Source organism: Diadema setosum, chromosome 6 (genome assembly GCF_964275005.1).
Source record: "Diadema setosum chromosome 6, eeDiaSeto1, whole genome shotgun sequence".
Lineage (NCBI taxonomy): Eukaryota > Metazoa > Echinodermata > Echinoidea > Diadematoida > Diadematidae > Diadema > Diadema setosum.
Genome location: NC_092690.1, coordinates 23,912,157 through 23,936,904, shown reverse-complemented (window position 1 = coordinate 23,936,904; position 24,748 = coordinate 23,912,157). Strand labels below are relative to the sequence as shown.

Here is a 24,748-nt window from a genome sequence, read left to right as displayed (position 1 = left end):
AAGATTTGCTGCGATGTAGGAGGAAGAAATCCTTACTACATGGGATGGTGAGTTGACGGTGCGGGTGATGTTGTATTCGGTGCTCGAATAGCGAATAGCGAATAGCGAATACCGAATACTTCTATGTGAAAGCAGCCTCACGGACAGGAGCTTGGAGAGTTGTAATTGGCTGGTGAAAATGCACAGCTCGCAACTAATTGGTAGTTTGTGTCCATGACAGCAAAACAAGAGGTGTGTTTATGGAAATCCGACTGCTGTTGGAATGCAAGTTACGCGTACATCAACACGATGACAAAGGCGAGGAATGTAGTGCGCACCTGTCGTGTGTCGGCGCACAAAGAAGTTTGCGTGGATGTTGACAAAATTGACTGAGATGGCCAGACAGCGTAATTTCCAGCAGCTTGAAAACCAGACAATATAATACATGGATATTGAAAACCGCTACACATGATTTGTCGTACGTCTCAATACTGACAATAATAATGATGTTGAGAAAGAAAAAATTACCTTCAGTAAACCATAACCGCTCATTTCGCAATGTGACCCTAAATACAATTTACAATATATCTTTATGTTCAAAAGGCTATGGAAGGTGGGTGTATATGTTATTCACAACCAGATACTTGTCCAAAATGTTGAGGAATTGCAGCATACATTTGAGTTAGATAGAAATGGTTTACTGGAGTGGGGTTGGTGTACTCCTGGAATGATACTCCGTATAAGTTCACTTTATGGTCTTAAGTTGGGATAAACGTCATTTCCATCATTATCCATCATAAGAATGAGTCTGTAAACTGAAAACCAACGAAGATAGACCAAAGGCAAAGACATCAAATGAAAATGTATTGATGCCAAGATTAAACTTTATCTTATTTTTTTTTTTTAGATCCAACAGTTTTATTCTTACTTCCACCAAAGGAAAAAAATATTTAAAGCCGTACATGTTGTCAATTTGACTTTCATTCATTGAATGATGGTTCACCGAACAGAATATAAAAAAGGCACGAATATTATTTTAAAAAACTGAACACTTTGTCATTTTAACCAAAAAAAAAAAAGAAGATAATTAGTCAGAACGGAAAAGAGAAAGCTGTTAAGCTATTTAAGTGTTTACTGCTTATAATTGCGACATGTTGATGAAATAAAGACAATTTTTAAAACACTGTATTGGGATTTTTTGCCAAGTCATAATCACGTAAAAAAGCTTTTGGGACAACGTTGACCCAACGTTGGAATAACGACGTACAAAGATCATGAATATTAATGAGAAAATCTGCAATTCAAATCTTGCGAAAATATCAAAAAACGTTAAATTTAAACGTATTGATTCTTGGATTAAACTGTAAACTGTGTTAGAAATTGTCATCAAATTATTGCTGATTTATGCACAATTTCCACTCGCGTTTGTAAAAAGTATTCCGATGTTTTGATGGAATTTTAACGAAAATGTAATGAAAGTGTCATCAAGTTAGTAACCATGTCTGGAAACATTATTATCACGCAGGGGTTCATAAAGAAAACCAAATACTTTTCTTTCAGCTAGCAAATAGGAATAGATATAGGTATAGGAATAGGTATAGGATGTAGAAGCTTAGGAATAGGGTAGATTGTAGGAATTATAGACTATAATTCAAGCGGCTTCTGCCCAGAAACAAGACCACGACTGCCTAACGTCAGAAACATGACGTTGGCCTTAAAAACTTTTATGGTCATCGCACCAACGTTGGCTCAACAGTAAAAGGATGATGTTAATACCAACGTGGGTGCACCGTTGGTACAACGGTGAAAAGTGAATTATAAAGTGTTGGTCCAGCGTTGGGACAACGTCATAATAAGGTCGGAGAGGAATTCTTATGACGTTGGTTGGAAGTTGAGATTGCGTTATTATATGGTGAAAAATGGTTGGTATAAGGTTGGTCCATCGGTGGGATAACATCAAAACACTTTAAAAAAAGTGGTAGGTATAACGTTGGGATAGTGTTATAGCATGGTAGAAAAGTGGTTGCTACAACGGTGGTTTAACATTGGGATAACATCATAACAGAGTGGAAAATTGGTTGGTATCACGTTGATCTACGGTTTGGATAACGTCATTACATAGTCAGAATGTGGTTGGTATAACTGTGTAATAATGTCATATTAGAGTGGAAAAGTGGTTGGTATTAACGTTTAGCTTAACGTTATAACAGGGTGTAAAAGTGTTTGATATAACTTTGGTAATACGTCAAGATTTCACTGTTGGGCCAATGTTAGCCCGACGGCCAAAATGACGTTGGATCAACGTCATGTGTCTGACGTTGTCCCAAAATACACACAAGTAATTGGGCCAACGTTGGGCCAGTGCATCATGCAAAGTGGAAGAATGGTTGGTCTGACATTGTACCAACGTCGGCCCAACATAAGGCTTTACCGTTGGACCAACGTTAGCCCGATGGCCGAAATGACGTCACGTTTCTGTTGTTGGCCCGACGTACATGTATGCCGTTGAACCAACGTCGGGCCAACGCAGCATTGCTATCTGGGGAGGTTCGAGTTTCGCCCTCCTCCTCCTAGTCTAGTTTCTAGCCGTTTTTATTTCGTCTTTATTTCACCGTGTTGCAGTTTACAGGTGTATGTGCAGAAGTCCGCTGTATTGCGCTAAGCGCCGAGTGAGGGCGCATACCCAGTGATCGGTGTATGTGCAGAAGTCCGCTGTATTGCGTTAAGCCGAGTGAGGGCGCATACCCAGTGAAATGAAAACGGCTAGAAACTAGACTATCCTCCTCCATGTATAGCGGCCGCACAGAACAGTCCAGATTGTAGCCTTTTGGCAAGGCCTCGTGGCTGAAAAAGAGACTAACTGCGAGAGAAAGGGTGAATGCGAGACCGAGCGGCGCAGCCGCGAGGCCTTTTGAAACCTGACATGAATTTCTTAACTTGAGCTTTGTTTCTCGCCGATTCTCCTACCAAAAAGGGTAGCAGCAAATTAGCAACCGCATTGCTCACCACGTCGTCGCATCTAATGAATACACATAAGTACGCATGTCGGCGGCTCGCTCATCCGTAGCTGCCTGCATTGCCAGCACAGTGTTGACACGTCCTCATTAGCATTACAACTGAGATCTGACTCATGAATATGTGAATAATTCATATTTGCCTTCGTCGGGAAGCGGTTGGGAAAAAAACCCAGGTTTCAAAAGGCCTAGTGGCTGCGCCACTCGATCTCGCGTTCACCCGTTTCTCGCGGTGCTCGGTGTGGCGAGTTAGTATCAATCTCCAGCCACGAGGCCTTGTCAAAAGGCTATCCAGATTGAGACCGCAAGTGCGTGACCAGCTTATCAGCGAGCGCCGCTCTGGGGAAGAAGGTCTTGTCAAGGAGGTTTTATACATTGGAGTTCCAACTGGCTGTGATTATTCAAACAGTTGTCAGATTTCTATTGATGTACAAAGGAATTCCACAGGTGCACTTGTGCCTTTGATGATCGATGGTCCTTGCCGCCGTCTTGCTGAGCATTCTGAAGATTAATTTTGAACGTTATCATATCTTTGGCCATATTTTGCTTATCTATTTATTAAATGAAATGAAATTTCAATTAATGATAAAGCATGCAAAACAAAAGACATTTCCGTCCAGAAATTTGCGCAAAAGTGAAAATATGAGCTGTATCATGTGAAAATGTTTAAAACTGTACCATCCTGGAAAGCTGGTTTTATCACTTTTCCGCTTAGTTTCCACAAATGAGACTAATATGGAATAATCTTCAAGTATAATTCTTTATTGATAGATATATCAGATTAGTGCCCGCATATGCCCAGTCGAGTAATTTTCATCTTCATTTCAGCATAGTTTTGCTCAATTTCTATTCGCGCATCCTCATGTCTGTACCACCTACCTTTTATAAGAAGGGATAGCGAAAAGTAATTACCATCACAAAGAAATATCTTCCTTTGAAAGTGGCTAGTGATTATGCAGTGAGACACGAGTAAATTGTCTTCCTATCTGCGCGGCAGATCCTATTTTGCAACATGCTTCAATATTAATTGAGCGGCGGCTTCGAACATCTAGCAAAGGAAATAAGACGGTTGTGACTCCATTCTGTAGAACCTCCTTGGTCTTGTGAACAGGTGTTATCACTCACTGACCCAAAGACGGCAGACATGAATTTTCCGAACTGCAGCTCAACTTGCTTCACTTCGCGTGTAGTTTGTTCATGGACCAGTGATAATTATGTATGTACAGTCAGTGGACCAATTTTCACGATTATCTATATTCAACTGGCTAGTATAGTTTCATTTGTCTTTAATACACGTGAGGCATGAAATAGCTCCTAAAGTATACCTTCATCGTGGTTGGAATAAGTCACGTTCCGGTTGCTGTGTAATGTGTTGACATGAAGAAAAGATGAACTCCTCATCATCTGCAACGTCGAAATAAGCTGAGAGAAGTATATTTTGTGCTCACTGTCAATAAGCCAGCTCTACAGTTACTGCAATATGGACTGCAATGGTCTCTGGAACTACAGATTTGTCAGAATCATGGATTATTTTTGTAGTCTGTTAGAAGAGCATTTGAAAATAATGAAGCAGAACATTATAGTTTACAACTATTGCTTATAGTGCTGCATGAAGGGTTTTTGCCGATTTGATAAGAATACACATGAATTTATCTGTATCTGGTGAAACATATAATTGTCCGCGGTCATCCGAACCGTCGTATACCCCGATTTTCGGTCAAATTTTCGATTTTCAGATTTTCAGTCATTTCGATGGTGGCTATTCCGTTTTAATATACATACTGTGAAATTTTCATTTTCTAACTTGATGTAATTTTGGTGTAATTATCACTTTTATAGAGTCCTGTCGTTTCATTTTGTTCATTTCCCCATGGGCGCTCGTGTTAAAACACAGCGACGCTCGTGTTAAAACACAGCGATACGCCGTCCACTATATACGACGGTTTGGATGGCCGCAAACACAGAGCGCGCGGTCAATGAACCGTCGCATATCGGGCGCGTTGACTTTGCGCGTAATCTTTTGATAGGCCCTATATGACTGTTCAAAACTGTCGTACACATGATAAATGATAACGGTCTTTGCAAACCAAAAACTACAATTTCCGAAAGCCCTGAAGACAAAAAACCAGCAGATGCTAGCCTTTGTTGAAGATAACCTGTTAACAGTCAATGGGGGCATCACACATCATGGTGACCCTATCACTGAAGACGATGAGCTATCTCCAACAATTGAGAATTTTATTGTACTCGAGTGGTTGCGGCTGGTACATCCTGACCTGCCTCGCTTGGCCAAGCAGCGTTATGGCACCGACTTGCGGACGCGGACTCTCGTGTCACTCAAGCCTGAGATATCACAGGCACTTGATAGCCTATTGGCTGAATTGAATTGCTCTGCATCTCCTAGGCCCAAATTCACGAAGGTAGTACAAAATTAAACCATGGACATTTAAAACCGTGGTGTAAGTAAACCTGGTACAAACTTAGACCACTGTTTAAACCGTTGAACAATTCACGAAGAAAGGTTTAGAAAAACCATGGTCTAAGAACGAAGAACCCCTTTCCCTTCACTCCGTACACCAGTGCTCACGAGGTGAATTTGAAAGTAAACCTGTACTAGTACATGAGAAATAAGAAACACTTAAACGTCTCATGTAAGCATTTGAATGAAGATGTCATTGATGCAATCGATACCTGCGTTTGAATGGTTGAAGCAAATTTTTTAACATGATTTTGTCAGATGTTTTTTTTTTTGGCATATTACTATATCATTATTAATTGAAATTTTATTTCTGCATTAGCCAATCATCCACATCTACAACGACATCTCTGCTTGCAAGTCAGACTGGAAACCACGAGAGCAGAACACCTCTCCCATCAATCCAGACACCAGTGCTCACAAGGTGAATAAAAAGTCTCAAATAGTCTTTCTGTTTTCTTTTACCCTTCAAGCTGTATGATTGAGCTTCGAGTTTTATTATTTGTTCCATTCAAGAACTGAACTCCTTAGTTGCTATTGAATAACTAGACAGAAACCTTTTTCCAAAAAAAAAATACAAAGATGTGACCCTTTCATTCTTACTGAATGGTATTCATATTATATTCAAATTACAGCACACTGTAGTAGTAGTAGCAGTAGTAGTAGTAGTAGTAATAGTAATGATAAAAAATAATGCATTATATTTTTAATGCACTAAATACAATGTTTCTAAGCAAAGTTTTAATTAGAAGTCACATTAATCAACATAAAAATCGGAGTAACTTGTTGCATAGAATAAATAACATGCATTTTCAAGTACAGAATCAAACATGAAGTAATTGCATAGCGAAAAACTTCTTTGCAGGAAGGGCTTATGCCACAAGATAATACAACAATAAAAGATGAATTTCAGCATCTACCCAACTTCTGCAATACAGAATACCAGCTATAAACAGGTCAATTAAATCTTACAATTTGGCTTCCACTGGTACATTTGTAGGTTGTTACCACCGTGAAAGAATCCATAACACACAAATCCAGCAAAGCATCCCAAGTAGATAATCGCATAACATTCCTATTTAGAGCTTTTGTTGAAAGCATACTGCCTTGACATATGGATCCAAGATATCACAATGTGAATAACTTTGCAGGACCAGCTTTATAGCATACTCAACCAGCTCCTCATGGAAGTACAGAATATCAGTTGAAGAGAGTATAAAATAATGGAATCTGTAAAGGAACTCTACTTGTTTCTCATATTATACAGTACAGTGTACCTTCTTATATAAATGATGAATTGCAGTTAACAGTTATTATGCCAAAGGACAAATCATATATGTGATGTAATTTCCTTGAGACCATCCTGCACATACTATACACCCTTGAACGGTATTGTTTTGGCATGCATTAGCTGACAATAGAATGTAAACACAGATAATAGGACAAAAATATCAAATAAGGCATGGTGTACTCAATCTCAGATAGTATGTTAGGTAGTGTTACAATGTAGTAGTACATTACAAATGCATGAAATACCTGAACTTGTTTACCCGAACGTTTCTAAACTTAACAATACATGCAAATATCTTTCATCCTAAATCAGATCTTTAATCATTGTCAATGAAAGTGATTGCACTGAAAGGGAAAGGAAAAAATGTGGCATCGATGCGATATTAATCCACAAAACATTGCATAAGATGAGCTGCATTGAAATAAAAAAGACATACCAAGGTAACCTAATGCATCTCTCTTGAATGTGCACACATGCACTTTTAAAGTAACAGATTTATTCTACATACATGTGTCTCTCATCTTAGAGCCCCAAAACGAACCGCATCGTCTGGATCTGCACAGGCTTCACCAAGAAAGAAACAATCGCATGAAGAGGTAATGGTGGAACTTGCCATGGAACAGCATAGGGTCACACTTCAGCACATGCAGCGTGAACATGAGTTACGAATGGAGGTTATTGCTTTGGAGAAACTTACGCAACAGAAGAAGCTTGAGGCTGCTATCGCTTCTTTGTCCAAAGATTAAATGGCTGTTCTTCCTGTTGTCCATAATAACAATACCTTCCCATCCCACGGTGAAGTACATCATCGTACATAAAGTAATGCTGCAGTGCACAGGCAACAGCTCAGCTCCAGTGAACATTATAATAAAACATCTCTGCATTGATTCGGTTGCGTAGGTGCCCAAGTTTTGTTGGAGTAATTGGGTCCAATATACTGTGACAATAGTAATACGGTAGTGCTGCATCTGTAGTATTGCAGTTGTAAAATAATGTCAAAATGACTAGAAGTTTATAAAAAGACTGCAAGGCCAGTATTGCTTTATTTTGTTTGTTTTTTGTTTTGTTACTATTTTTAAAGGGAATTAAAAAAAGAACTCTTTGAATTCTGCATTACTGCTGTACTTGCTAGCATGTATATGACATGAAAATTGAGTTATTTGAAAATACTTTACAGTGCAAGTGTAATACATTACACAAATCCATTCCTGCAATTAGTGCAGAATGTTTTTGGCATGATATAAGTAAATCATGCGGTTTTCTAAATGCACATAGAGCATTTTTTTTTTTTTTATGGGGGGGGGGGGTTTCCAGGATGGAAATTGAAAAAAAAAAATCCTCAGTATTTCTGCATTGTTGCTCTACTTACTAGCATGTATGATATGGAAATTGAGTTCTTTGGAGAATACTTTGCAGTGAAAGTGTAACACAGTACACCAATCCATTCCTGCAATCAGTGCAGAATGTTTTTGGCATGAGATAAGTAAATCATGCGGTTTTCTAAATGCACTTAAAGCAAACATTTTTTTTTTTTGGGGGGGGGATTTTTTTCCCCACATGGAAATAAAAAAAAAAAAATCCTCAGTATTTCTACATTGTTCCTCTGCTTACTAGCATGTATGATATGGAAAATGAGTTCTTTAGAGAATACTTCATAGTGAAAGTGTAACACAGTACACCAATCCATTCCTTCAATTAGTGCAGAATGTTCTTGGCATGACATAAGTAAATTATGCAGTTTTGTAAAGGCACGTAAAGCAATGAAAATTAACAGTTTACCAGAGATAACATAATTTTTGTTTGCCACAATCTAAGAGCAGAAACACTCTAGGGTATTTACACTCATTCATGTGAAAATACTGACGAGATGAAAATTAAAAATAGTATGCTATAAATGATATGAACCCTAAAAGCAAAGGTGATGATCTGTTGCTGACTTTCAACATTATTGTTGAATGTATTGTTTACTTATGTGACTATCAAATGCATGTGCACTTCCACTGAAATTCCTCATTGGAAGAATATTGCACAACTTATCTCAGACAGAAGACTATCATCTTTAAGTTTTTGAATATTTCACTGACACATGTACCTCGTATAATATTATTTCTTTGTTAACGTTTCAAATGTTATACGTTGCCGGAGCAGTAGTTCTTGCCATATCCAAGAAAGGCTTTCACAGAAAAATGAAAGTTGTATGTCCAGTACTTACACATGCATGTCTGATAATCATTTGTTGCAATAAATCGCATTTTGTCTGTATGTGCTTTCAGCAAGTCAATGTGCAAGATATACATGAAAAATTATATCAATAGGTCAGGTGAACCTGTTATAACATCCTTTTGTGAACAAAAGAAATAGAGAAACAGAGAGTTGCTAAGCAGACGAGGGACCGATATCCAAAGAATATTGTATGATGATGACACATTCAGAGTTCCTTGCTTCAACATGTTGGGTGAAGAGCGGATGACAAACGCACGGTGACGAGGCACAAATCTCAGTCCTCTGATGCGTGAGACATTTGGGACATGCCAAAAGCACAGCAAGAAGGATAAAATAATTGGTGAAATTTAAGTCAAGAAGAAAAGAAATGATTTCAAATCTGCAGAAGTGATACCTTTAAAGCAGATGACATGGAGTCTTGGATGCATTTGACGGGAAAGCGTTTACATCAGGAGCTGATAGATGCAGACAGTCCAAAACTTCTCAACAGGGACAAGCAGGATAAAATGATGAACAGGTTACATTGCAGGAAGAGATCACAAGTGTCGTCAAGCAAGTCACAACTCCAGGGTATCCTCTGAAGATGCTGCGGCAACAGCATAGGCAGGAGCAGACAGATTGTAGCGGCTGCTGGAGTTAGTGGGCGAAATGCTCATCAACGATCTGATCTCTCCGAAGCCTAACAGCGACAGCATCGTGGAGGCCCGGAGGAAGGCGGACATGTGGCAGTTCTTCGACTGGCTCAGGACCGGGAATATCTGGTTCCCTCCGGTCAAGGGAGATATTCCACAGCACTGAGCAGGCCACAATGACAGTGAATGCAGCGTCCACCTTCACTCTCAGATCGTTGAGGCACGGAAACCTCCTCTTCCAACGGCCAAAGGTGCGCTCAATCACACACCTTCCTCTCTTGTGACACGCATTGAAGCGCACCTGTGGTCGCCCATTGGGATGTTGAAATGGGGTCATGAGGAAGGAAAGGCACGGATACCTGTGTAAAAGAAGAAAAGAAAATGAAAAATTAATTACTTCATTCAAATACATTCATATCCATTTCATTTTTTCTTTCCTGGCTTTAATCCTCTCATCCTTTCCTAGCATGTCAACAATGAAACTAATTAAATGCAGTTACATACAGCATTTTCTTCTGCAAATCTTTTAATTCCCCTCCCCCAAAACCAAAAAAAAAAAAAGAACTAAAGAACAAAAAAAGAGGCAGCAGGCTATAACAATGAATTCTATTTATGCACATGCTCTGTTTTCAATGAACATGATAAAGCTGAAAAACTATAAAATTTTACTTAATCAGATGTCCTTGGTTCCCTCTGGAAAGATGATTACTATATGCTAGTGGAAGAACCAGTGTTTAAACTTTGTGCCCACATGCTTTTCCAAAAAATATAATGTGTGACTATTTTGTCATTGGCGGGCCAAGCACTGATATTGGTCTTCAATGTACCTGTCATGAGATCACTGTCGCATTACTTGTCTCTCAGAATGATCTGCATCCAGTGAGTTCCCCTGTACTCTCCCATCCCCAAATGTAAGTATATCGGTAACATAACATGTCAATCAAATGCATATATATATATATATATATATATATATATATACACACATATATCTTTTAAATTAAAAATAATGTGTTTTGACTAAGATGAATAATATTTCAGCCAATACATGAATATATACATTAAAGACATACCCACTATCTCCAAGCAGCCACTGCGATCCATCTGCCCTGGCCTCGAGCTATTGCTTCAACATACTCTCAGAGAAAATCCTAGAATCGTGTGTACTGCCAGGCCACCTTGCGACGATACTTGTAATTTTTCCGGCACAGCTGCAAACAACCTGTGAATAAAAGTTAAAAGAATGGTTTAAGCATTGGGGGGGGGGGGGGGAAGCAGGGGCACACCAAACACATAATCCTTTTTTAGTTTAAACAAAAGAAGGAAGAAGTAAACGAGATATGAAACTAGTCAGCGAAGACAAGTTAGGTGGTACACTAGGGGTCATCAGATATTGGTCACGTGTGAAAATGATGTAAAATAGCGACTTGAAGTCCAGTTCTTTATACAGTCCTACATAATTCAAATCAAATTGTTTCTGTCATGCAACCAAGAGGAAATTTCAAGCGTGTGTCAAATGGTGACCTGGGTAATTAGCATAGTACAGGACGATCAGACGTGAGTTGACCTTTATATCTACCGATAATGTTAAAGAAATGGCATTCAGTTGTGAAGTTATGATTGATCACTGGAAATCACAAAATCAACAAGAAAAGTATGTGGAATGTAAGCTTATATGTGAAAGATAAATCAGGAATCATTTCATCCACATTCTATTCTCATTTTCAGTTTTAAGCTGCAAAATTGTCATTCTGATGAGGAGATTTGAAAAGATAAAATGGATGATTAGTACAGCTTATTATCTAAGCTACATGTACAACATACTTACACTTGTAAGTTTCAGAGAAAATGGAGCAAAATCAGCTGAGGTAAAGGTGCTAGAACGTTATCAAGTCAAAGTATGGTTGTGAAAAAAAAAATCACCTCCCACACACATGTAAACTTGGCTGATTTTGAGTCTTTGCCTTGAATCACAATTTCCAGTAAAATGACGTTATCAAATTGCAAAACAATGACATGGACTTCGAAGACAAATATTCAAAGTACAACATATCCAAATTTGAGATAATATTGAGCTAAAGCTACCGAGATACCAGCAAATAAATGTAAGAAACAGTATCTTAAAAAACTTAATTCTACTTTTTGATTTCAGATGACGATATGATGCTACAAAGCTGTTTTTTTTTTCGAAATATTGATACTTGAAATGTTTTACAATTATATGCTTTTGTAATATGCAATAAAGAAATAGGGTTGCTGGACATTTTCAAGAGCTATGGCAAAATAAAAGAGACATGTTTTGTTGTTGCATGAATTTGAATGTTTTGTTGTATTGGTCAAAATTAATATGAAATTAATGGATATTGTAACTGGATGTATCAGGAATCCAAATCAGTCGAAAAAAAGTGTATTTTCATGTTGCTTACACGCAAATTCTTTTGAAACGTTTGAAACTTCGAGAAAACCAATTTGGATATTGATTTGAGCATTTTTAAATTTTGACGTGCTCGTACACCGACGTCATGGTGACCTGGGTAATTAGCATAGTACAGGAGATCAAACGTGACTTGAACTTTACGTCTACCAATAATGGTACAGAAATAGCAATTACTTATGAAGTTAGGGGTATGATATATCATTGAAAATCACAAAATGGCGCCTAGATGACGTCGTAGATAAGTTATCGTCATGAAAATGTTAATGTACTGAGATATTGTCTTGAGAGATGTCTGAAAATTCCATGTGAATTGGTCAAGTCATTACTGAGATATTTTGTTCATAAAATTTGTCAGAAAGGAATTGGAATTTAGAGCAAATACAATAGGTGATACGCCGTTAGAGTATAACCTAAAAGTGGAGGAGGCAGCATGCATTTCCCTTTAATTTTGTGACTTTTATGATTTCTACTCACTCCTGGAATCACTTTAAAAAAAAAAGAGGCAAAAAAAAGAAAGAGATATTCCAAAGCTGGTAGCATTAAATGCAAGGTTAAGGCCTAAAATGGACAACAATTTACTTAAATTCAAGTGTACATCATGAATATAATACAATAATAAAGCTTCCAGCACCCTCGAGCGGAGGAATAAAAAGATGCAGACTAGAATGTGGAAGCTGGTATCTCACCTGGACATTCACAGAATACCGGTTTTTCCTGTTGAGTAAGTAGAGGGCTTGATCCCCACCCGGGCTCCTGATGTAGACATGAGTCCCATCTAATGCACCCATACGACTCCAGGAAACCTGCAGTACTGGTTGAACTCCTGCTGAGTTGATGCCACCTCTTCTCTGGTTGTAGGAAATTTCATGAATTGTTCCTTCCTTCTTGCCACGGCTTCTGACACATCCTTCACGACTCTGCATACAGACGACTGCGAGATGTGTGACTCATCACCATGCATTCGCTGAAAAGATCCTATGGGGAACGAAAAGAACAAGTTTATCAGCATATCATAAGGCAGGTACTGATGTCTCGGTTCACAGACAGCAACGACATCTACTTTGTTACATGTCGTTCTTTTTTTTGGGGGGGGGGGCGGGCAGTGGCTGGTGTGTCACCTTAGTCTTTTTACTCTCCTGAGAATAATAATCAAAATTCCTCCGACACATACTGTAGAATAAAAGATATGTTATCTGTAAAGTCTTTTTTTTTGTGTTATATAATGATTTTATTTCATTCTTCCGCATATGAATTATTGCAACTTTGTTCGGGGGAACTGCCGCAAAACCAAATCGAAACACTCTTTTCACGACAAAAGATATTTTTATTACAAAAGAAAGTAATTATGCTCCTAATCAAACTGTTTTGATCATACCACTTCCATCTTCAAAGACAAGAAAGCACTGAAAGTTGAGGATATCCATATGTTCCACACTGCCATTTTTATATTTTTACATTATGTCACACACCTACTTCCATGTTCATTTGAATCATTCTTTGTGTCTACAATACTGATATCCATTCTGACCTCACACGCCACTCGTCTGACTTTCATCTCAATAATCCTAGATCTTTGTTAGCACATAAATCAATTAGACATCATGTTTCTGACGTATTGAACTAATTACCTGTTACACTTAAATTCCGAGCAGCACTTTATCCCTTCAAAGCAACCATCAAAAAAATATTTATTGTCTAGATAAACCAATTGAATTGATACTGTGTCTGACCTCAGAACTTGTTCCAAGTATCTCCCTCGCACTATGGTTTTAATGCACCTATTTTTTGAATCCTTTTTATTCATAGTTGTCCATTATTTTTCGATTCTTCTTTCCAATACCACTTCCTCAGGTCGCTATCATTTCAAGCACATGCTTATGGTATGTGGTCTGATGCATTTTCACCTTATAAACATTCCTTATTATATGGAATCGTTTATCATCATCGTCTATAGTATTTGCCTTTATTCGCAATGTTGAAAAAATATATTGATGTCATTTTGTATTTAAAATGTAAAAAAAAAAAATATTCATGATGTTACTTTGAATCGAAATGATGAAAAATGCAGAAATATAACCAATTCAAACCAAACAAACAAACATACCTTGGAGCAAAAAAGAAAGTGTAATCAGCTTTATCTGAAATGAAAGCCATTCATATTGCATTTCCATGCATGCCATTTTGGTCATGAGATTAAAAGACACTATTACACTCACCAACAGCATAAAACCGTAGGGTTGTTGTCGCCTTGAGAAATACAGGGAGTGGATTGCTTCTCCCAGTATTCCTCGCCAGATCTTCACCCAACATGTCGATGAGGTACATGGTACTTTGTTGTCGCCTTGAGAAATACAGGGAGTGGATTGCTTCTCCCAGTATTCCTCGCCAGATCTTCACCCAACATGTCGATGAGGTACATGGTACTCTCTTTGGAGAAGCGGTACCGAACTCTGAATGCCTCATCATACAGCTCAAGTGGATTCCTGCGATCCACAAGGCCCCTCTGTGGTCTGGCAAGCAGCTCTCTGTTTCTCTGCACCTGCCTGAAGTGCTGCATCTTGCCTGTACCACGAGGGAGACAGAGCTGGAAAGAGAGAGAGAGAGATGGAAACATTATTTCCAGAAGTTAGACAATAGTGCATACATTTTTATTTGAAAAGTGAATCTTTTGTATCTCTCACTATCAATTTCTATTGATTTCAATCACTACCCACATTGCATTCTTGACTACATAAAACATTTCTTCTATATGCACCTACACACTGCACTCACATATATATTATAATATGATATAAGAGCAGTGCCAACAAACGGTTAAATTCAATGACTCATACTTTAAACTTCATTTTGATAGATTTACTTAATTCTTTTTGTGCTTTCAATTTGTAACAGGGCATGATGATAATAATATAGACAAGAGTTAAATCATACTGATCATAGGTCGTCAAGAAAATAATTGATGAAAACAAAGGGTGCTAAACAAGATTTATATAAATTCAATAACTTTTATAACATGTAGACTACCATGAAATATGAAAGTAGCAAAATGATCTGTACCTCTAGAACTTATCTAACTTTGGCATTTGCAGGCATGTAGTTCATTAAAGAATATCTTCTGCAGTATTGACATCGTCATCATACATGTAATTCACCCTGTCAATGTCAATTGCAGAGAAGAAAACTATGGTTGTGTTCTATTTGAAAATAGGGATGTACAATGTGTATTTAATACATTTGAAACTTGTATCAAGCCTTAGCCTTAACAGAACTTAGCATCCCCATAAAGGACAAGGAAAGTCCAAGACTGAAATACACTATTATGTCTAGTCCAGAATAGAGGTAGAGCTGAAAGGAGTTAGTGAGGCTTCAGATGTCATCAAATAACTTCAGAATGTCATATCTTCGGGTCAAACTAACGACTGACTGTATTGCCCTGCCGTGCATGAGTACATGCCGCACCGTCTTCTGGCAACTGTGTTGCACTTTAAATACTGTGAAGCAATTAAGTAATTCCCGAATGTGCAACATTTTCAAAACATACAATATTCAACTCTTAACCGAGTTCATACAGAATACAAGATCAATTGGCCTAGACAAACAAGAGTTCCTTAACATGATAGTAACACTAATAGTGAATTTGATTGTACTAGATTAAAGTGGAAATCCCCACTAGGCCCAGAAATAGGACCCACCAGGTGTTTTATTAAATCTAGTAGAGATTCTAGAGTAACTAGAGAAGATCTTGATTATAGTATAGTGCTCACACTCACATTCACAGTCTACTTGTCTGTTCTAACTTCTAACAACAGTTAGTCTTAGTCTAACGTTGTTAGACTCTAGATCAAGATGTGGTATAGGCCTAGTCTAGGTGGTGAAATCTAGACCTAATCTAGAACAAGATCAAGCTCTAGGGCCTATATCTATAGGCCTAATTGCATGATCTCTTATACTTGGAACTTCATATTTTCAAATCTGTATTGACACATCAAATCAAATAAGTACGTAGTTTAAACAACCATGACAGCCGGCACGAATGTGTTACTGTTCGTGTTGACTGTTTTAAGCGTTCCCGTGTTGGGATCGCTGGATCGCCGATGCGCTGGTGTACATGTAGACCGAACAGCTACATAGATATAACTATTATGTACACAACCCTAACCTGTTAGATCTTACTTAGCAATAAAGGCAGTAAGTAAGGGGGCGGTTCTAGGACAGGGCCTAATCGTACAGGAGATTGACATCTAACACGTACTAACACGCGGGGCACTGTATGGCCCGCTGTATAGACTAGACAAATTGGCAGAACCGGTTGGTCGGTAACTAGGGCCTACCACCTACAGCTCGGTATGTGTAGGGGTCGCTGATGCGATTAGACCAAACAGTTGCTGACATTTTTACAAATTAGAAATCTGACACATGTAGGCCTAGATCTAGGTCATCTAGGACACGGACAGACTTCCTTTTGGGAGTTTTGAGACAGCCACCCCAATCAAACTAACTACGTTAGATCTAAAAATGTTAGGCCCCTATAGAATATAGTGTGAAATCAGTGCTGGGCCCTGTTTTATCAAGATAAAGTTAGCGTTGATTGTGAAATCAACGATAACTTTATCCAACTTGAAGTCTGCTATAACTTTAAATCAACTGCAAGTTCCCGTTTTACGAAGAGACTTAATAGTCGATTATAGTTATAGCTCATCACCATGACTTAATTATTGATTTAGTCAAAACTAAAAACACGGGACGAGGCTGGTTTCCGGTACTGTCTGCTTAAAAACAAAACAATACATTAAGCAAAACAAACAACAAAAACATGATTGTTGCCATGGCCACGGATTCGTAGTCTGCTAGTGCGACGCAGTATTATTAGCGCTATACAGCCGCTGAATTAGAAGTATTAAGTTTGCAACAAAACCGCAAAATACGCCGTTTTGCGTTGTATTGAAAAAAAGTAGGTCGATAGATCTAGCACATCCCGAGCTCAACGAAAATCTGCGTACGCGCGTACCGTAAAGATTCCGCACATACGTAGGATTATTAAAACACTCACGTATTCATTGGAATGGATCTAAAAACGTACAGTAACTGACTGTCCAAGGTGAAGGTCTTGTAGGCCTACCACTATGCATTGTTTCAAGTCATGCGCCAGCATGTTTGTTTGTTGTTAATGTTATTATCATTGTTGTTTATAATGCTAACGCCCTCCGGTGGGCAATCGTGTTAAGCGTCTTGGCTGCGGTAATAAATCTACACCACAACCGTACCTGGAATCGTCCGGTGTTTTCTTCTCGTAATGGCGTGGTGGCATCGTTTGGGATCCGAATCTTAGGCCCGATTTAACGTCCACAGGAATCCGAACGGGGAGAGATCTCGCTCGACATAAAAGGGGCCGGACGTTCAGCAAAAGCGCTGTGATAGTTCCAGGTACTGATTTCACCTTTGTGTGTGTAGTCCCATACATACACATTGAAAAATATGTGTGATGCATCAACGCAGCGATGCGCCGCAGCGGCCAAGTCCAAGGCACCCGCACGCGCACCGACACATCGGTGCCCCGTGACTACTGTCGGAACCACGGCAGCTGACACATCGTGCACAACCCCCTACTTCCCCGGAACTGTTGGTCTCTACCCTCCCGTTGAGGTCGACGTCCACTTGAGAAGTGGTTCACCACTGAACATCATCAGAGTGTCAATGGCAGAGAAGTTGGAGTTGGATATTGTGGTTGATTCATATGGATATGATGATCACTTAATTCATGATTACTGGTCTATTGGAGATAGTCTCAAGCTGCCTGATAGTCTCATGCTGACAAAGATAGTAGGCCTGACCTGCTTCTCTATTTATTGTAATGGCTTACAGATGTTGTTTGATGCCATCGTCGTGAGTGATGACAACACAGATAAGGACATAATTGGCGGCGCCCCCTTCATGGAAACAAACGACATCTCAGTGCGCTCCTCAAAGCATGAAGTCACATTCAGCGATGACTCTGTGTTCACATACAATTGGCATTGTGATTATCCTCCTTCCTGTCAGCCTATTCATGCAAGTGACTATGATAACCAGCATCAATCTGTTTGCAAAGCAGCTGACAGCACGCCTGATTCCAGTCACCTTCAGCTTTTAGCTCAGTGTGAGTCTAGCTCTCGCACCAAGCGTTTGCCTGCCGCCCATGCTGGACTTCTACATACAGAGCAGGAACACCACCTTGAGTATGGACTTAGCTCTGATGACTGTCACCATCCTGTCAATTGTGATCCTCATTGCCCTACTACTACATCCCCGTCCGGCTCCCAGCTGGAAGGCGTGAATGACCCTCCACCCTTGGCTGCTACGCGCCCGGCCTTGCCAACGCACACCTCATCAATCCCATGCTCTGGCACCCCATCGCCATCTGCTGTCATGATAGATATCGCACAGACTCCCCAAGACAGAGAAGGCCCTGCCCATGCACATGGTCCACCCCCTGAGGCTGAAGCCATGGACGTTGGCCTCCCAACAGCGATGCAATACCCCGGTAGTGCCCGCGTGGGTGCACCTGACCACAAGCTAAGGGTGCCCTTCTATGTTGTCCCCGGCACTTCCTGTCACAATGGTGATGTCTGCTCCCTGACCGCTGTACGGGATACCTCTGATGCCCATCTTGGTCCTGTATTGCTATATCCTTTGTGTACCAGCACCAGCAGTTTCCCTCCTGACAGCTCGACTGATGTGCACCACATGTCACCCATGGGGTGGGATACGCCTCCCCAGCCGTGGCCTGATGATGTTCTCGAGCATTGTCCTCTCGTCACTAGCCAAGTTTTGGTACAGCCAGTCCCTGCCCTTTCTGCTCCTGCCCCCTACCTTGCGTATGATGACAACCATCCCCCTGATGGTTCCAGCCGGCCACCGTCGACCATCCCCTTACGGGCAGTACAAGCTCCTTCCCTCTGGATGAGTTTGTTGCTCCTTTCCTGTTCCCATTCGCGCCCCCCTGATGCCAGCAGCCCACTGATGTCCTACATGCTCCATGCGGCTTCTTTGGCCCACACCCTGATGGCTCCCTACCCCAAGTCATGCCCCTCTTCTATCTGTGCTGCCTATGCACCTGGATAGTGTGACCCATTTCGTTTTGTGTATATAGAGTATAGACAATATAGACAATATATTAGACTTTGATGGACATGTTAATCATGCAGTAACTCATTCTTTTGTGTTTTTATGTACAAATGAATAAGATGTTTAACATGCCTTTTTATCGGGTATACATGTACGATTGTATTTCACTCCTTCTAAACATTTACGGTTGTTGGTTTATTTGTTTTTTCATCAGAAAGTAAATGTAATGTTTCAGTTGTCAGTATTTGTACCAGGTGTACCCTTTTTTATAGATACACGTCTTCCTGATTATTTTTGTGTTTTCATAAAAAACAAAAACAAAGACAAAACAGGGAATAGATACAATTGTACTGTACTGCTGTTTATCAGTAATGTCCTCAGCTTATTGTTTGCTTTTCACCAATGTAGTTGGTGTGCTCGTGTTATGATCGCTTTCATTGCTGCAATGCAAGTTTGTCCCTGTCATACTCAAGCCTTTGGACTCTGTCCTCTTTGTACAAATGTAAGTGTGTTGTGTTCTTAGAGGGTTGTCTATCTTTTATAAGATGTGTGGTTTTACATCATTGGGTAAAGCCAATTTCATTTCTGTGTTTTGGATGGGAAACCAAATCTGTTTTTATATTTCTTACACTTTACCCTCACTCGGGTATTTGTACTTTCTGTTCAAATTTGAGATCTGAGTGATTCCTCATGGGATTTTTTACATAGGTTTCATGCAGATCTTTATAATTATTTTGATCTGCAAGATCTGTATGATACTTGTTTTAGTTTCAGATTATACAGGTTTTATACCTCTTGTCGATAAAGTATTGAGTATATTATGATTTATTATTGCCTCTTCTGTTGCCGTAACTTGATTGTTACCCAACAGATTTCACTCAGACTTGCTAGGGAGAAGTATGGGTGATCATTCCACATGAAGGACACAACAGTTTGTGGTAATGGCGCCCTCAGTGTTCCAACTTTGGATGCCAATGCTTATTTTTTGTGTGTGCTCTATCAGCCACATTTTCTATAAGATTTTTTTTTTTCAAATTTGGTAAAAAGGTGCATTATAGTGAAATGAAGATGCTCATATTTTTTTTTTTTTTTTGGTGGTGGCACCTTCGTTTGTTCTGTCTTTATACATGAAAAGGTAAATTCTACAGGGTCCGCTTGTGTGTGCGACCCTACTTTGTTTTTTGACCGATTTTTTAAAAAATTGTTATGTAAATGTATCTTAGTCAAATTTATACACCTACATCTATTTGGATTTTATTGTATCCTGCAACAGTTGCCATGAACAAAATTCAGGCCTACAAAGTAATCCAGATGGAGTATGGGAGACGGTTTCGGGGGATACATGTGCTCGATTGCGAGTGCTTCTAGTTTACATTTTGCAGTGAACAGAAAGAAGTGACCTGGGCGGCACTTGTTACATAAATATGCTCTGTGTTTGATATTACATGTAATTGCATTCCAAATGTTATATGCATAATCTTGAAGATAATATTTATGTAACACTTAAGTAAGTCACTGTTTGAGTGTAGATTTTTAGGTTTGGTTTTTAAAACAATCCTTATGTTACAGATTGATAAAGTCACCCATTATTTGGTTTGATATATGAGTATAGTTATAGACCCTGTGTTTATGCTTGTCCAGCATTCCCACGTGTGACTCTGTGTTTTTACTAACAGTATACCATTCTGTAGTAGAAGTATAAAACAGTTATTGCAAATTTTTATATGCATAAGTATTGTATTATTTATGCAGGGAGCTGTCTGTGTATAATTGCTTAATGAAGTGATTTTGATGTGTATTATGGGTAATATGACGTGCATGCATATGTCATAGCTTCGTGTATTCTTTCCATGCATACGTGTATCATGTTTATTTTTGTAAACTACAAAATGGTGGATTTTAAGTATACTGTGTTTGATTTCACTAGTGTACATGTGTGTCAATGGAGATTTTAGTCTCTACGTACTATGATTTAAAGCGTTAGATAGATATTTTTATAGGGATGGAAGAACACATCTTCTGGCGGTAGTTATGTTTTTCTGTCTCGATTATCTAACCCTCTCATAAAGGAATTGAAGAGAGAAGGTGGTGAAGATGGTATGTACATGTATGTTAAATGATGGTAGTGGTACAGTTTAATTTTGATACAAAAGTTTAAGAGAGTTTGAAGTGATTGTTATAAATTTATAATGATTTATCTTAGTGCTCATTTGTTATGTAAAAGGGCATAAGAGTATTGTAATGTTTGCATATTTGCAGGATAAGTAGATATGTAAGTTATTTGTTGTTTGACCTTTCGTAATACCTGTTTGGGAATGTTATGACTTACGTATGTATATAGGTTCCCTTTATCGTTGTTACAAGCTGGTTTTTGCCTTTGCTCAGCAGTTTGACAGACTTTGATAGTTGATGTGTAACATCAAGCTGACAGTGCCAAAAGAGATGATGCGTTATAAGTGTTACTCAATTGTGATGATTTATTAGCTTAAGGGTCAGTTGATGTTATAAATAAAGCATCCTCTCTTTGTGTTTGAGTAGGATATTTTGCTCCATTTTATTGGAGGTATAAACTGATGTTGTTTATACAGTGTATAGACATGTTGCTAAGAATTACTTAGAATCTTGTTTGACATGCCGAATTGGATCTTCAGAGAGAAGTATTGTATTGAGCTTTGTAAGCAAAGGAGAAAAGAAGTAGTCACGCCAGCATGTTTGTTTGTTGTTAATGTTATTATCATTGTTGTTTATAATGCTAACGCCCTCCGGTGGGCAATCGTGTTAAGCGTCTTGGCTGCGGTAATAAATCTACACCACAACCGTACCTGGAATCGTCCGGTGTTTTCTTCTCGTAATGGCGATGTGTGTTTAAGTGTAGGAGTATGGAAACTTGTGAGAGTGTGGTGACTACAGTAGCTTGTCTTTACCTCTCAGGGGCTTTGTAAAGAATAGATCGCGAGTCTACATCATCAACATGTCGAAATTCTAGATCGACTTAGACGCTCTAATCAGCAGTACGCCACTACGTGTTACGGTAAGTACAAACGACTCGCTGAACGTTGTCTCAAGTTATTGTCGTACTCGGTGCTATATAGAATTAAACTCTTTATTTTCTGTATATGTCTACTGAACTCTTAATTAGTATCTATTGCCGAACTAGCTCTACGTAGGCCTACGCACGTCAGAAATCACTGGTTTCCTCGCATATGGGTTCTTTGGCAAGATATGCATTACACACAGACGCGGTTCCAGTCACAGTACCGTACTCGGTTACTTGCTTGCTTGTGATAGCTTGATTGGCGGGCGGGCGGCGGGCCGAGGCGCCGGGCACGCAGGCTGGGATTGCGACTGCTGTCGAGGGTGTTTGCGTGCAGCAGTCGCGTAAGCAATGCGTGCCGATCGTGAATTTCATGCAAGGAAAAGACCATAATTACATGAAAGAAACGCAACAAAATGTTAGAGAAAGGTGAGCAGTTAACAGACAAACATTTGTGACAAGACCCCAGCTAGACTAGGAAAGTGTGACAGTCATCTTTCTTCTGTAAATTGCCTTACAATTGAGTCTACCTAGATTGTTTCTACTTAAAGTTGATATTTATCAACTGTTAAGTTAATCATAGATTTGGAGCGGTTGAGAAAACTTATGTGTTGATTTTTTAGGAAGTTGGAGTTGATGCAACTCTGGGTGTCTTGATAAGACGGACTTCAAGTGGATTTGGAAGTTAATCATAGATTAAGTGGACTTAGAGTTGATTTGAGAGGTTAATCATAGATTATTTTGACTTAACGTTAAATTTATCTTTTGATAAAACAGGGCCCAGATCTATACAACTCTACCCAGCCTAGCCTTGCTTGCGATACGCACGGATGCACGCACTCATTTTTGGGTGGCTGTCTCAAAACGAACTCTGAGGACACACACACACACAAAAAAAAAAAACCGTCGACAGCTTATTGGACACTCACTATATTTCATATCTAGTCCATTATTAGGGCCTAATTAGTACCAAGTGTCTTGTGTCTAATAGTGAGACGCGAGAACGCGCCGCATCTAGCCTACTGACAACACAGCAACAAAATACAGGGGTGGGACTATGTGAAGATAAAACCTCGACGAAAGCGCAGTAACGGGCTGCGACCTCCAGTAAGTTTACCTGTGATATAACATTTGTGTGGCGCTCCGACAAAATGAGTCATAAGTCGCACGGGGAGTTTTCCCGTAATGAGCCGAAAATGAAGGGGAAGCACTGCTCGGGTCGAAATTTTTTTATGACGGATTTTGATTCCTTGATGTTTTATCTGTTTGTACAGAAAATTTCAGCGTGTAAAAATGAGTACAAGTGTCCCAAATCACAGTTTTTCTGAGACAATTTTTTTCGGTTACATTTTTTTCGAACACTCGCCTTTGCGTTGCGTTTCGCACCTATTGTTCTTGTCCGATCGAGACTCCGCCTCCGTTGCTAGGTTGTATGCTAATGAGGCATTGCTCTTGACCCCATTGAAGACAAAACAAAGCATGGTGCGCGCGGCGGCGTCGGCGGCCAAGCGGCGAGGGCTTTAAGAATTACGCAATAATAGTGAGCTGACCAAGGCCATCGATTGCATGACCAGCGAGTTTCGTTTGATACATGCACTCCATTTCATGAAGTGGTGATTGATGTGACGCACAAATCGCGCTGAAAAAAAAATTAATTCCAACGAACGATCACGCAAAATTTATGATACTTCATCTATGAGCTAATACAATGATCACATATCGAACTTGAAACCTTTTTATGCGTGTGTGTACTTTTACAACGGTTATTAATTGGCCTCATTAATGAATTCATTCAAATAATCATTACTTTCGTTCCCTGGTATGTGACTTGCTGCTTAAAGTTCATCTCTGGAGATAAAGTAGGGTCAAAGTTGTCAATTATTCTCGTTTTTATAAAGTCGACAATTCGTGTGATAATTCGCCAAATTTAAGTAATGCGTACAATTATTTCCCTGGTTAATAAAACTTATTGCTCTATTTCTTATGATGGTTTGGGCCGTGACGGCATGGAGAGAAATCGGAAGACAAACATTATTAATGCCCAAATAGCTCGTGTTCCCTTTGGAGGATATTCTGACTCTTGTCATCTGTGTATTTTTTAGAAGTAGGACCTATTTGAGAAAGGGACAGAAAGCTGTGTCGCTACTCAAAAGTGTGCTTCTTCATTTTGTTTTGTTTTTTAATCAGAATGTTTGTAATGATAGCTGTTTGTCGTGTATTGCGTGTAGCTGACATGTGAGAGGTCAAGTCTGCAAAGAATTTGGCTAACAGCTTTGCAAAGTAGCAGCGCTAATTGCCCATTGAATTGCGTATTCTGAGGAATTTCGAATGAAAGAACTCGGACGACACTGTTCACGCCTTGTATCCGAGTAAACCCCGCATCAACGAAGCCTTAAACAATGAAAGGTAAACTTCCTGCTATCAAGGGGTGGATAATCATGCAACCGGTATTCTTTCTTCGCCATTGATAGCAGAATCAGTGAAGGAATGGAGCAACAGTGTTGGAGGATCGGCATTTTTCAGTCCCCTTTTGTGTTCAGAACCACAGTCAGGGACGC

The 24,748-nt window shown here is 39.3% G+C and overlaps 1 pseudogene; it reads right to left on the bottom strand.

The window, feature by feature from the left end:
* Positions 1 to 9,619: 9,619 nt before the first annotated feature.
* On the bottom strand, positions 9,620 to 14,377 carry LOC140230027 (putative nuclease HARBI1; annotated as a pseudogene).
* Positions 14,378 to 24,748: the final 10,371 nt, after the last annotated feature.